The 13,195-nt window shown below is 42.6% G+C and overlaps 1 protein-coding gene across 10 annotated transcripts in view; it reads left to right on the forward strand.

Annotated features, from left to right (window-relative positions):
* LOC126272091 (voltage-dependent L-type calcium channel subunit beta-1) overlaps positions 1-13,195 on the forward strand; it is a 2,208,268-nt gene that overhangs the window by 1,252,172 nt on the left and 942,901 nt on the right. The window lies entirely within an intron of this gene.

Genomic DNA, 13,195 nt, shown 5'->3' on the forward strand with positions numbered 1-13,195 from the left:
ACAACTTGTGGCCGTTCGTTATCCAGCAATTTAAAATAAGTTGAGTATTAAATAGTGGGTAAGAACGGATAACCACATAAAGACGCCAGACTAGACAGTATTTTTTTCAATCACAAGTGCCTGTACAGTAACGTAAGGATACCTGCTTTTTTTCCTTTTATTGAAAATGCTCTCACAGATGGTACATAGAATAAAGTTATGGGCCAGAGCAAAAAATGCCCTCCTTATGAGTGTAAGAAATGCAGCACACTTTTATTTCTCGCTTCTGTTATAGTCACATTTAAAGAAAGCCGATGTATCGTCGGATGATCGCTATCGGTAGCGAGGGCCTCGGAGCACAGAGCTCCGCGCAGCGGTGACCTTAATCGCTCAATCTGTGACATCCTGACTTACAACATAGCTCCTTGCACAAGTACCTCTACGAATAAGCAAATTGCCTTCAATCGCTGCCCGTCCTTCCTTCAACGAGCCACGATCATTGCAGAGTGCCGGCTCGTGCGCTGGACGTGGGCCGAGCGGCCACGACACGTGGCAGCCGTGTGCTCCACTTACAGTCTACAAGAGCAGCTTCCAAAGGGGACAGCCGCTAGACTTAGAGGAACTGTGCGCAACTAATATGACTTTATACAATGAAGCGCCAAAAAGCTGGTGTACACATGCGTATTCAAATATAGAGATATGTAAATTCGATTGTTTGGGGGGAGGAGACCAAACAGCGAGGCCATCGGATGAAGGAAAGACGGGGAAGGAAGTCGGCCGTGCCCTTTCAAAGGAACCATCCCGGCATTTGCCTCGAGCGATTTAGGGAAATCACGGAAAACCTAAATCAGGATGGCCGGACGCAGGATTGAACCGTCGTCCTCACGAATGCGAGTCCAGTGTGCTAACCACTGCGCCACCTCGCTCGGTAGATGTGTAAAGGAGCAGAATACGGCGCTACGGTAGGCAGCGCCTGTGTAAGACAAGTATCTGGCGCAGTTGTTACATCGGATACTACATCTATATCCACATTTGCATACGTACTCCGCAATCCACCATACGGTGCGTGGCGGAGGGTACCTCGTACCACAACTGGCATCTTCTCTCCCTGTTCCACTCCCAAACAGAACGAGGGAAAAATGACTGCCTATATGCCTCTGTACGAGCCCTAATCTCTCTTATACTTGTGGTCTTTCCGCGAAATATAAGTTGGCGGCAGTAAAATTGTACTGTCTCAAATGCTGGTTCTCTAAATTTACTCAGTAGCGATTCACGAAAAGAACGCCTCCTTTCCTCTAGACACTCCCACCCGAGTTCCTGAAGCATTTCCATAACACTCGCTTGATTATCAGACCTACCAGTCAGAAATCTAGCAGCGCGCCTCTGAATTGCTTCTATGTCCTCCCTCAATCCGACCTCATAGGGATCCCAAACGCTCGAACAGTACTCAAGAATAGGTCGTATTAGTGTTTTACAAGAGGTCTCCTTTACAGATGAACCACATCTTCCGAAAATTCTACTAATGAACCGAAGACGACTATCCGCCTTCCCCATAACTGCCATTACGTGCTTGTCCCACTTCATATAGCTCTGCAATGTTACGCCCAAATATTTAATCGACGTGACTGTGTCAAGCGCTACACTACAAATGGAGTATTCAGACATTACGGGATTCTTTTTCCTATTCATCTGCATTAATTTACATTTATCTACATTTAGAGTTAGCTGCCATTCTTTACACAAATCACCAATCCTGTCCAAGTCATCTTGTATCCTCCTACAGTAACCTAGCGACGACACCTCCCCGTACACCACAGCATCATCAGCAAACAGCCGCACATTGATATCCACCCTATACAAAAGATCATTTGTGTAGATAGAAAACAACAGCGGACCTACCACCCTTCCCTGGGGCACTCCACATGGTAGTCTCACCTCCGATGAACACTCACCATCGAGGACGACGTACTGGGTTTTATTACTTAAGAAGTCTTCGAGCCACTCACATACTTGGGAACCAATCGCATATGCTATTACCTTAGTTAGGAGTGTGCAGTGGAGCACCGAGTCAAACGCTTTCCGGAAGTCAAGGAATATGGCATCCGTCTGATACCCTTCATCCATGGTTCACAAAATATGATGTGAAAAAAGGGCGAGTTGCGTTTCGCAGGAGCGATGCCTTCTAAAGCTGTGCTGATGTATGGACAGCAACTTCTCTGTCTCAAGGAAATTCATTATATTCGAACTGAGACTATGTTCGAGAATCCTGCAACAAACCAATGTTAAGAATATTGGTCTGTAATTTTGACGATCCGTCCTTCTACCCTTCTTATATACAGGCGTCACCTGCGCTTTTTTCCAGTCGCTCAGGACTTTATGTTGGACAAGAAATTCGCGATAAATGCAAGCTAAGCAAGGAGCCAATGCAGTAGAGTACTCTCTGCAAAACCGATTTGGAATCCTATCAGGACCTGGCGATTTATTTATTTTCAACCCCTTCAGCTGCTTCACAACCCCAGGGATGTCTATCACTGTGTCCTCCATACGGGAATCTGTACGAGACTCAACGGCGGTATGTTTGTACGATCCTCCTGCGTGAGAGATTTCTCAAATGCTAAATTTGAAATTTCAGCTTTCGTCTTGCTACAATGGCAGGTTATCATGACTGAAGTGGGTTTGAACGTGGTGTGACAGTCGGCGCATGAGCGGTGGGAGGCAACATCTCCGAGGTAGCGGTGAAGTGGCGGTTTTCCCGAACCACCATTTTACGAGTTTGCCGCGAATATCAGGAATTCAGTAAAACATCGAATCTTCGAAATTGCTGCGGCTCGAAAGAGATTCTGCAAGAACAGGACCAACGACGACTCAAGAGAATCGTTCAACGTGACACAAGAGCAACCCTTCCCCAAATTGCTGCCCATTTCAATGCCGAGGCATCAACAGGTGTCAGCGTACGAACCGTTCAACGAAACATCTTCGAAGCCGAAGATCCACTCGTGCACCCTTGATGTATGTACGCGTGGGCCCGTCAACACCGACATTGGACTGCTGATGACTGGAAACATGTTGCCTGGTCGGACGAGTGTCGTTTCAGAATGTATCCAGCGCATTAACGTGTGCGGGTATGGAGACAACCTCATGAATCCGTGGACCCTGGGGTCTGTTCAACCTGGTGAAGGCTCTGTAATGGTGCGGGGCGTGTGCAGTTGGACCCCTGATACTGCCAGTTGCGTAAGTAAGCATCCTGAGTGATCACCTACATCCATTCATGCCCATTGTGCATTCCGACGGACTTGGTCAATTCCAGCAGGACAATGCGACACTCCACACATCCGGAATTGCTAGAGAGTGGCTGCAGGAACACTCTTCTGAGTTTAAGCAGTTCCTCTGGCCTCCAAACTCCCGAGAAATGAACATTATTGAGCATGTTTGGGATGCCTTGCTGCGAACTGTTCAGGAAAGATCTCCACTCCCTCATATTCTTACGGATTTATGGACAGCCCTGCTGAATTCATGGTGTCGGTTCCGTCCAGCACTACTTTAGACATTAGTCGAGTCCATGCCACGTCGTGCTGCGGCACTTCTGCCTGCACATCGGCGCCCTTCACTACATTAGGCAGGTGTAGCAGCTTCTTTGGGTCTTCAGAGCATATGCCGAATCATCTACGAAGCCAAAGTTGCCAATGAATATTACTGCGGTGGCGATCGATATGGGGGTAGCCCGATTGAAACTTCCTCATTAGAACGGTAAGAAAAGGAAAGTTCGCGATATACAATTTCACATTGCCAATCAGTACGCCAGTGTCTTGTGTTGAATTCCGTGTCTCAGTGCAGCATCTAGTCGAATCAGGACATATGATATTCTAATCCTAACTTTTTATCGTTACTCTGTGTCCTACTGTCAGGGTTCCTTGTCTCAGTCTGTAAAACCGGAACCCTTGTAGGATCGCTTTGTTGACCGTCTTTCTGTCTTGCTCGCTGTCCGACTGTTAAGAAACCTTTTCTTACACCCACACTTCCAGATGTCAGACACTCAGATCGGTACCAAACGTTGTACATCTATAGAGTGTCAACCAAAACACCAGTTTAGTTCGTACTGTGTGCTGTCCTCCAGTAGAACATGCGTAAACGGTAATTAAAGGTATCGTCAGAGCTACGGAACACAGGGAAAGCGTATATGTGAGTGACTGTATAGTAGATCTCGCGTGGGTGAGAAGGTAGAGCGATCAAACCCCACCGATGCCAATTTTTTAAATTGATTAGGCGTGACACTGATATATGGGTGAAAATTTTCCTGACATGTAAAAGGACTTTACGGAGTTTGTGGCAATGATACTTGCAGTCTGCTTTCGCTTCGTTAGTTGAATGTTATGTACTTAGCATTGCTCTTATTATTTTGTATGTTATAAACTATTATTATTACTATTACTTACGCACGTATAATGCAACTGTTTCTTTATTTATGTTCTGACTGTATATTATGTGAAACTACCTACTCTATAGGTTTATTACTATCAAAGAAACGAAGCGAAATGTCATACACGTTGTCTCGTACAGAACTTTCACGCATAATACAGTAAAAAAAAGCTTGTCTACATCGCAGTTTGAAAGCAGGACTCTCGATACGAAATCTACCGCTCTACCAACTTTCCCACCGAAGGAACAGGTGTTAGTTACAGGTACGGTTCTGATGTGCTTCCTAGTTATGGTGTTACTTTTATTACTTTTAATTATCGTTTACGCCAGTTATACTCGATGACAGCGCATAGTACGAACTAAATCTGGGTTTTACTTGATACTCAATCGACATACAACGTTTGGTACCGATCTGAGGATCTGACATCTAGAAGTTTGGGTGTTAGGAACGAGCATACGTATCAATTTTAAATGTATGTCAGGTATTGAGGTTCACGGTCCCTTGGCGGTGTAAAAATTTTAAGTTTCCAAGTCAGTTCAGTCAAAATATGTGGCCATTTATGTCATAAATTTTACCACCCGCAAAGTCATTGTTCAGAAACTATAGTGTACTTCCCGGTGACCCAGAATCATGAAATTTGCCGAGAAGCAAAGTTTCACAGAACAAATATAACAAAACTTTCAAAAATTCTAAATTTATAACTATATAAAACGAAAAAATATTTTTGTCATTTTTATACGACTGTTTGTGTGTCGGTCGTAAGACCTTCTTTTCCTCTGGAACAGATTGTCGTATGAAGTTCACATTTATGTCATATACTAAAGTCTATAGACCCTTATTAGTGTAAACATTTTAAGATTCTAAGTCATCTCAATCAAAATGTTGCCACTCGAAAACTTCCTCATCAAATGATAATTAAATTGACACCTTAGCTACAAACAGACGTTGATATACATCATTGGGGACATGTTTAAAACGTGTGCCCCTACCGGGACTCGAACTCGGGATCTCCTGCTAACATGGCAGACGCTCTATCCATCTGAGCCACCGAGGGCATCAAAACCTATGGGGTACTTCCCGTTGACAGAGAATCATGAAATTTGGCAAGAAGCAGGAGTTCACAGTACGAATAAAGAGAAAAATCCGAAACTGTTAATTTGTCATTTGTTATTCTAATCAGATTTGAAATTAAACCATACTCTAAGGTCTTGGAATCCCTGGAACCAACATCTTGCCGGCGTCAACACCGGTAACAGGCAAGCCGCGAGGAGTGGCCGCCCGTTTAGAGGCGCCATGCCACTACTTCGTGGCCCATACCGCCGGGGGTTCGACTCCTCCCTCGGGCACTGGTGTCTGTGTGTTGTTCCTAGCATAAGTTAGTTTCAGTTAAGTTTCAAGTAATGTGTAGCACTAGGGACCGATGACCTCTGCAGTTTGGTTCCTTAGGAATTCACACACATTTGATGCATTTTTTTGATAACAGGCAAAAATCGTAAATATTATCGGTTTTCGGAATGGATAGATTGTACATGTACATAATTTTGTACGGAACCCTCAGTGTTCGAATCCAACACGCACCTGGCAAATTTTCCATAGCTGTATTTCAGTATTTTTCATACAGTCTCCAGGAATGAGGATACGTAACTCATTTGGAATTTGTACTTCCAGCCATCTTGTAACTGATATTGTTATATAGATGTATGTGACACTGTTGACGATTATCTGTCCGTCTGATTGGGGCGTTAAGCACCGTAGATACCTTGTCACTATCGGAGAGAAGTAGACTGTGAGCTGATCACAGCTTTAACTATTTCCTTTCCTCCGACAACCCATTTTCCTTATCTACACCACGTAAGTAAGAACTATGTCAGGGAAAAAAGAGGTAATCTATCTCAGTATGTATGACAAAATCCTGTCCACCACGAAGTGCAGTGCAACTCGGTCAAGTGGTGAAGATACTGCTCTCGTAATAGGGAGGATGATGGTTCGTATATCCCACCCGGTCATCCATATTTCCGTAAATAACTTAGGAAGGATGTTGGGGTGATTCCTTTCAAAATGTCGCGGCTGATTTCCTTTCCCATCTTTCCTCAATCTGAGCTCAAACGACCTCGTCGTCGACGGAGTGTTAAGCGCTAACCTTCCTATCTTTCTTTAATTAAACCCACTAGATACTCACGTCTGATTATATATATAATGTTCTTCTGAAAATGTCTCGAATTCCTTGCAGGTGCGTGCAACGAGTTCGCACAGTGCTTAACAGTTGCGTATTTATTCGCTACAAAGTCAACGGAATGTTAAGCAGGTTTGTCTTCTCTGGCATTGTATTTAAAATTCTCACTTACATGTTTTATGTAGGGTAAGATAGAGAGTATACAGCGTGTCTCCCGTTTGCTGATATTACAAATGGATAGAGAGAAGAGAAAGAAGAGAAATTTGATAACATCGAGTATAGATTTAAGCGTCAGGAAGTCTTTTCTGAAAGTATTTGTATGGAGTGTAGCCACGTATGGACGTGAAACGAGGACGATAAATAGTTTGGACAAGAAGAGAATAGAAGCTTTCGAAATGTGGTGCTACAGAAGAATGCTGAGGATTAGATGAGTAGATCCCAAAACTAATGAGGAGGTGTTGAACAGAATTGGGGAGAAGAGAAATTTGTGGCGCACTTTGACTAGACGAAGGGATCGGTTGGTAGGGCATATTCTGAGGCATCTAGGGATCAGCAGTTTAGTATCGGAGGGCAGCGTGGAGGGTGAAAATCGTAGAGGGAGACAAAGAGATGAATACACTAAGCAGATTCAGAAGGATGTAGGTTGCTGTTGGTACTGGGAGATGAAGAAGTTTGCACAGGATAGAGTAGCATGGAGAGCTGCATCAAACCAGTCTCTGGACTGAAGACTACAATAACAAAATATGTCTTTAAGAAAGACTATACTAATTGGACAGCGCTTTTTATTTGGTTGTTGTTAATAGAGACGAAAACTGACATTCTTTCCTGCTACGCATTGGATGACTTTTCGCTTCCTGTCTATTACGTACGCGATGTCGTTGTAGTTATTTAGATTTAAAACCATCTCTTTCATAAAAACTGTTATTTATTTTAATATCGTTCACATTTCATGCTACCTTTCTGTTTTCTTTATATTACATTTTTCCATGTCTATTTTGAATCTACATCACGTCTACATTTTCTCAGGAAGACATTACACCGCTTTTACAGTGGGTTTAAGTTTTCCGGCCGGCGTTTTTCGTCAGTCTACATCTACATCTACATGACTACTCTGCAATTCACATTTAAGTGCTTGGCAGAGGGTTCATCGAACCACAATCATACTATCTCTCTACTATTCCACTCCCGAACAGCGCGCGGGAAAAACGAACACCTAAACCTTTCTGTTCGAGCTCTGATTTCTCTTATTTTATTTTGATGATCATTCCTACCTATGTAGGTTGGGCTCAACAAAATATTTTCGCATTCGGAAGAGAAAGTTGGTGACTGAAATTTCGTAAAAAGGTCTCGCCGCGACGAAAAACGTCTTTGCTGTAATGACTTCCATCCCAACTCGTGTATCATATCTGCCACTCTCTCTCCCCTATTACGTGATAATACAAAACGAGCTGCTGTAGTCAGACGTGTCGCACCTTTTCTGTCTTTACAGAACTGAGGCCTTCCCGTACATCACCACATTGGTTGAGTCTGGCTAATATTTACTATTTTACCTTAATTTGAAATCCTAGTTCAATCACTTTATGATACTCTTACAGTAAATGTATTCTGCTAGCATTTTTCTGGTCTCTACAATGTGCGTTGCCTGAACTCTTTGCTGATCGGTTCAGAAGTGAGAACTCTCACTTTGAAACCGCTCTACTGTTCACGGTCTGTCTCCCCTGTCTGCATTCGCTTTCGTGCACCAAACAGGATTTCCAGCAGCGGAGAGCAGCAGCTTCTTATTTTGCTTTAACTTCAGATCGTCAAGGACGTACTGGCAAACTTGAACCCCTTACGAAGATATGCTTATGCCAGGCAAAAATACACTGATAAATCAGCATTTCCTATTTCCTGTCGTACTACAGACTATTCTTAGCTATTTCCACAGACCCCCGCGTTATTGAAAGGAAACCAGCCTCACTGTTACTCATGAGCTAATGATTTTAGTTCAAGATACGAAACCCCAAAACTCCTGGATAATCGTTAGCTGGCTCTGTATTAACGTTCTCTCTTCTGTTATAACACTTATTTACTTAAGATTTGGTTCAGTTGCTTCAAAAATGGTAAAGTGCCAGATTACAGATCCAAGAGTGCTGAATACGATCTGTGGTCAGTCGTCTGATGTTTGTTTATCATATATCAGTTCTTCCACCTCTGGCGATGTTTGTCAATTCGAAAAATGGCGAGTTGCCTAAACTGTAGCCTCCCCTCCCTATAACTGGCTGAATTAGTCAGTTCGAAGGTCAGATGAAGGCAATGCCATACCGCTTCTAAGAGGACCGCACGTAGGAAAATTGCGCGCTGTTCAGATCAACCCTGAGGTTGAGGACAGCATTACCTTTTTTAACTCTCATGATGTTTTACAACATTAATTTCGTTGTTTGAACCACTGCTAGTTGCTGTTATGTCTTCACATAACTGATCTATACATTATGCACTATATAGAATACTTGCTTTTCTTCCTCCACAGATACAAATTAAGTAGTAATTATTACTGATAAAGATTTTGCAGGGTGTAATGGGTTGCAGACCAATAATTATAGCTATCATACGTCGTATGTTTTTAGATTGGGTAGAATGTCCAACTACATTTGGCAAGAGCAAGCTATTAATTATTATTTTCTTCTGAGAAGCAGGTCAGGTGTTGAAGTATGGATGCACAGAGAGAAGGCGGTTAGTCTACAATGACAGGTGTAATCCATTTGCAGTTGCGACCATGCGGAAAACATCAGGTCATAATGTTTGCGATGTGTTTGTGGGAAGACTGTACAACACAGAGAATAAACAACTAACACACTGATGTGTGTAGATATTGAGATACCACACATAAAAATATCTGCACTTGTACATGTACATCCAGTATATTAGCCTTCTAATCATAACTGAAGGAAAGACACTTTTGCTTGCAAGACGCGACTTACTGAAAATGTTTATATCTGTACCCATAATGTACAATATCTTCATTAAAATTACCACCTACTACATAGGAGAATCATTAAGTTCTAACTAGACAAAGGAACAAGCTAGCTTTAGAAATGGATGATAATGGATAACCACTTTGCCTGACGATGTTAGTTTTTGAGAAACTTTTAGGTTTCCTTTCAGAAACAAGATGTTGATTCACTGTATGTTAGTATCCTGAAAACAATAAACGTAGGTGCTACAGATTCAGGTACACTTATTCAGGATAGTGAGGAATTTGTAACTGAAATAGGAAACAGGTTAGGAGATTCCAAATGACACGATTTTTTTCAACAGTCGTAAAGGAACCGTTTAGATTCTTAAAACAGCAAAAAGGAGGTGGAAGACGTTTTAATGGAACATACCTAAAAGCACTTCCATTCAGTTGGTGATGATGGATGTCCGTATATGTGAAACCGTAATGCATGGAAAAGTTTAGAGAGGCCTTATCAGAAGATGCTGATGGTGATGAGGAGCCTACAGAGTATAACTTGATGTCGTCGTTACGATCTTGCTGTGGCGTACGTTCTACATTTTCCAGAATGAATTTCACTCTGCCGCGGAGTGTGCACAAATTTGAAACTTTTTGGCTGATTAAAGCTGTCTGTCGAGCCAGGAGTCGAACGTGGGACCTCGTCTCTGGTTCGAGTCCCGGCCCATTGCATAAGTTTTCATCGGTCGAAAAGTTAAGTTCTACACTTTGCCTGACTTTCATCATATATAAGACACAGGGTTTTCATGTGTCGTTTTTTCGTTTTGTTTTTACTTGGTTTATGTAAATCAGCGCACCAATGACACCGACACAGAGAAACCAAAAATAATAGTGATTTATTGTACCTGAAGAGACTTTCCACGAATTGGCATTACAGTCTTGAAAATTAGGAAAACTGCTTCTAGCTGTTTAGTGAAATGAATAAAAAACGGCAGGGTTGGAAATATTTGAATTTCGCTTCGTATTTTGGGATCTTTGTTTCAGACAACAGTAGCCATTGTGTGATCACATTACATTCTACTGAATAAACTTCGCAAGTTATACATAAAATCCTCACTTTGATTATGAGAGCTTTCACCATTGTCTCGTTTTCAAAGGTGCGATCTGTTAAGTAAGACCATGGTTGGCATTACACATATATGGTAAAAGATACCACCTTATGTCTTTCAGAACCAAGTAGAGGCAATCTTTTTCCTTCATACAATACCCATAAAGCATTAGTTTACATTGAATTCTTGGCTGAGATACACAAGAACACATACGAATGCAGCTTACGTGTCGCATTTTGATGCTGTGTTTCACTGCAGCCACGTCAAAGGTCCGAAAATGTGTCATGCAGCGGCGTCTGAATATATGAGGAAATCAGAGTGATTTGTACAGAAGTGGGTAACACACTATAAATTGGTTTAAATCGTGGATGACTTTGAAAATGCGGTGCAGTCATTTCTTTTCTTGTGTGTCTCAGTCAAGAATTCAAAGTAAGCGAGCGCTTTATGGACATTTCATGAAGCACAATGGTTCCCTCTATTGGGTTGTGAAAAAAACTAAAGGAATATCTTTTACCATCTGTGTGTAATACCGACCACACTCTTGATTAATAGACCGTATATTACATTATCGTAAACGATCTAAAAATAATAATTTGTTACAATGTTAACCATGTAACAAATTAATTGATTTTCTGAGGCACTGCGTTCAAATCCTACGAGAATCGTGCCCAGGCTCGGTAAATCGGAAGGGAAGTCTCTTAAAGTCAAGGCCGCTGCCACAACAGCGCCTAGAAGTGAAATGCGTGCCATTAAAATGGAATTCCATTTCTGCTTCCATCCTGTTGCATATTTCATGTGCGGCAGACATAAAATTCGGTCTACGCTGTCACATAAATCACAAATAATTAGCAAGCGCTGTAAAACTTTAAATATCTTTGCCTTTGGGCGGCTTCAAATTACAGGAATTGTTTGCGACTGTACCTCATTTGATCTTGTTAGATTAAAATAACTGTGGGTTTTATAGGGAATGTCGCTGCATTCACATGTAGAGATTGAAAGGAATGTCATTCCATTCTCAACTGGTACTAATGTTAGTAGTAATAAACAGGCACAAGAACGGTTGTTTTGTATTTAAACGCACTGTCAGACCGTTCTTCAAAACATGCTTTTACTCAGAAGGAAAACTTCCGAATTAGAAATACATTATACAGTGTTTCGGTTTCTATCTGCCCTGTCGGGAATCAGTTCTACCTGTGTTACACCACACTATAAAACGGCAGGGAGAAGGACGTGGGAGGGCGGGGAGAGAGGCAGTAATCTGATACGAAAATGTGTGGGTGTGTTGCAGTAACAGTTCTATATGCGTCTGAAAAGTAACTAACTGTACGACTCCCAATATTGGCGGTTGTCAGACACAAGAAAGATAGCAAAGTAACACCATCTATGGTAGATACAGAGAAGGACGTACGAACTGGCCATCGGAGAGAGGAAACATGTGTTTCTGTTGAGCGGAAAGTTCTGTGCAGGGTACCAGAGACTGAGGCCGATAAAGTTTTATGTGCGCATTCGACCGCCATGTCGGGACGTTACGTTCGATGACCCATTAGGTTCAATTCGAAAGGAGCAGACTGTGTGTTAACACTGAGTTGTAGCCTCTCCAGCCTTTTCATTGCATATACCCGTAAAAATTTCAGCACAGCACACGTTCATAATATACCGGTCGTTTGAAAAGAGCGTCACTTGTTCCTACAGGAGATAGTACTAGAAGAAACTCCGTGCGAACAGGCCTCGGAGGGCCATCGGTACCGACCGAACGCCGTGTGATCCTTAGCCACAGGCGCCACTGGATGCGGATTTGGAGGGGCATGTGGTCAGCACACCGCTGTCCCAGCCGTTGCAACCTGTCGTGACGAGCCGCTGCTTCTGTCAAGTGGCTCCTCACAAAGGCTGAGTGCACCCCGCTTGCCAACAGTCCTGGGAAGATAAGGACAATCACCCATCTAAGTGCTAATCAATCCCGACAGCGCTTAACCTCGGTGATCTGATAAGAATCGGCGTTGCCATTGCGGCAAGGCCTTTGGCCAAACTAGAATATAAGTTCCTATAGCCATCTATCCGAAAACCATTACATGTTGATATATGGGCTGTTTTACTTATGACGAGTAGTATTTAGTGGCGTTGACAGGATTTACAAGAGGTGGTATAGTATTTTACCACAATTAGTATGCCAGGGCACATGCAAATCCTCGAAAAATCATGGAGATGAGACATCAAGCTCACGTGTATCAGTGTGTGAGCAGGAATTATCTGTGATAGGCACATAGGGCCATACACTTTACCTAACAGATTAATAGGTGCTGTGTTTCTCTGAGTGAAGAATTGCCAACACTATCGGAGGACGTTACCCTTATGAAAAAAATAAACAATGTATTGTGAACGACGGTGCACCACACCATTTCCTACAGATCGTGCAGTGGTACCAACCTCACCGTAACGTTTGATGGGCAATGGATTGGTGCAAGAGGTCCGGCCTCCTCAATCACCGGTCTTGAATTCATTGGATTTCTGGCAGTGGGGATATTTTAAGGCATTGGTGTATGCCCAGTCTATCGACAATTGTACAGACGTTGGCATGTGATGCAATG

The sequence above is a fragment of the Schistocerca gregaria genome, chromosome 5, assembly GCF_023897955.1.
Source record: "Schistocerca gregaria isolate iqSchGreg1 chromosome 5, iqSchGreg1.2, whole genome shotgun sequence".
Taxonomy (NCBI): Eukaryota; Metazoa; Arthropoda; class Insecta; order Orthoptera; family Acrididae; genus Schistocerca; species Schistocerca gregaria.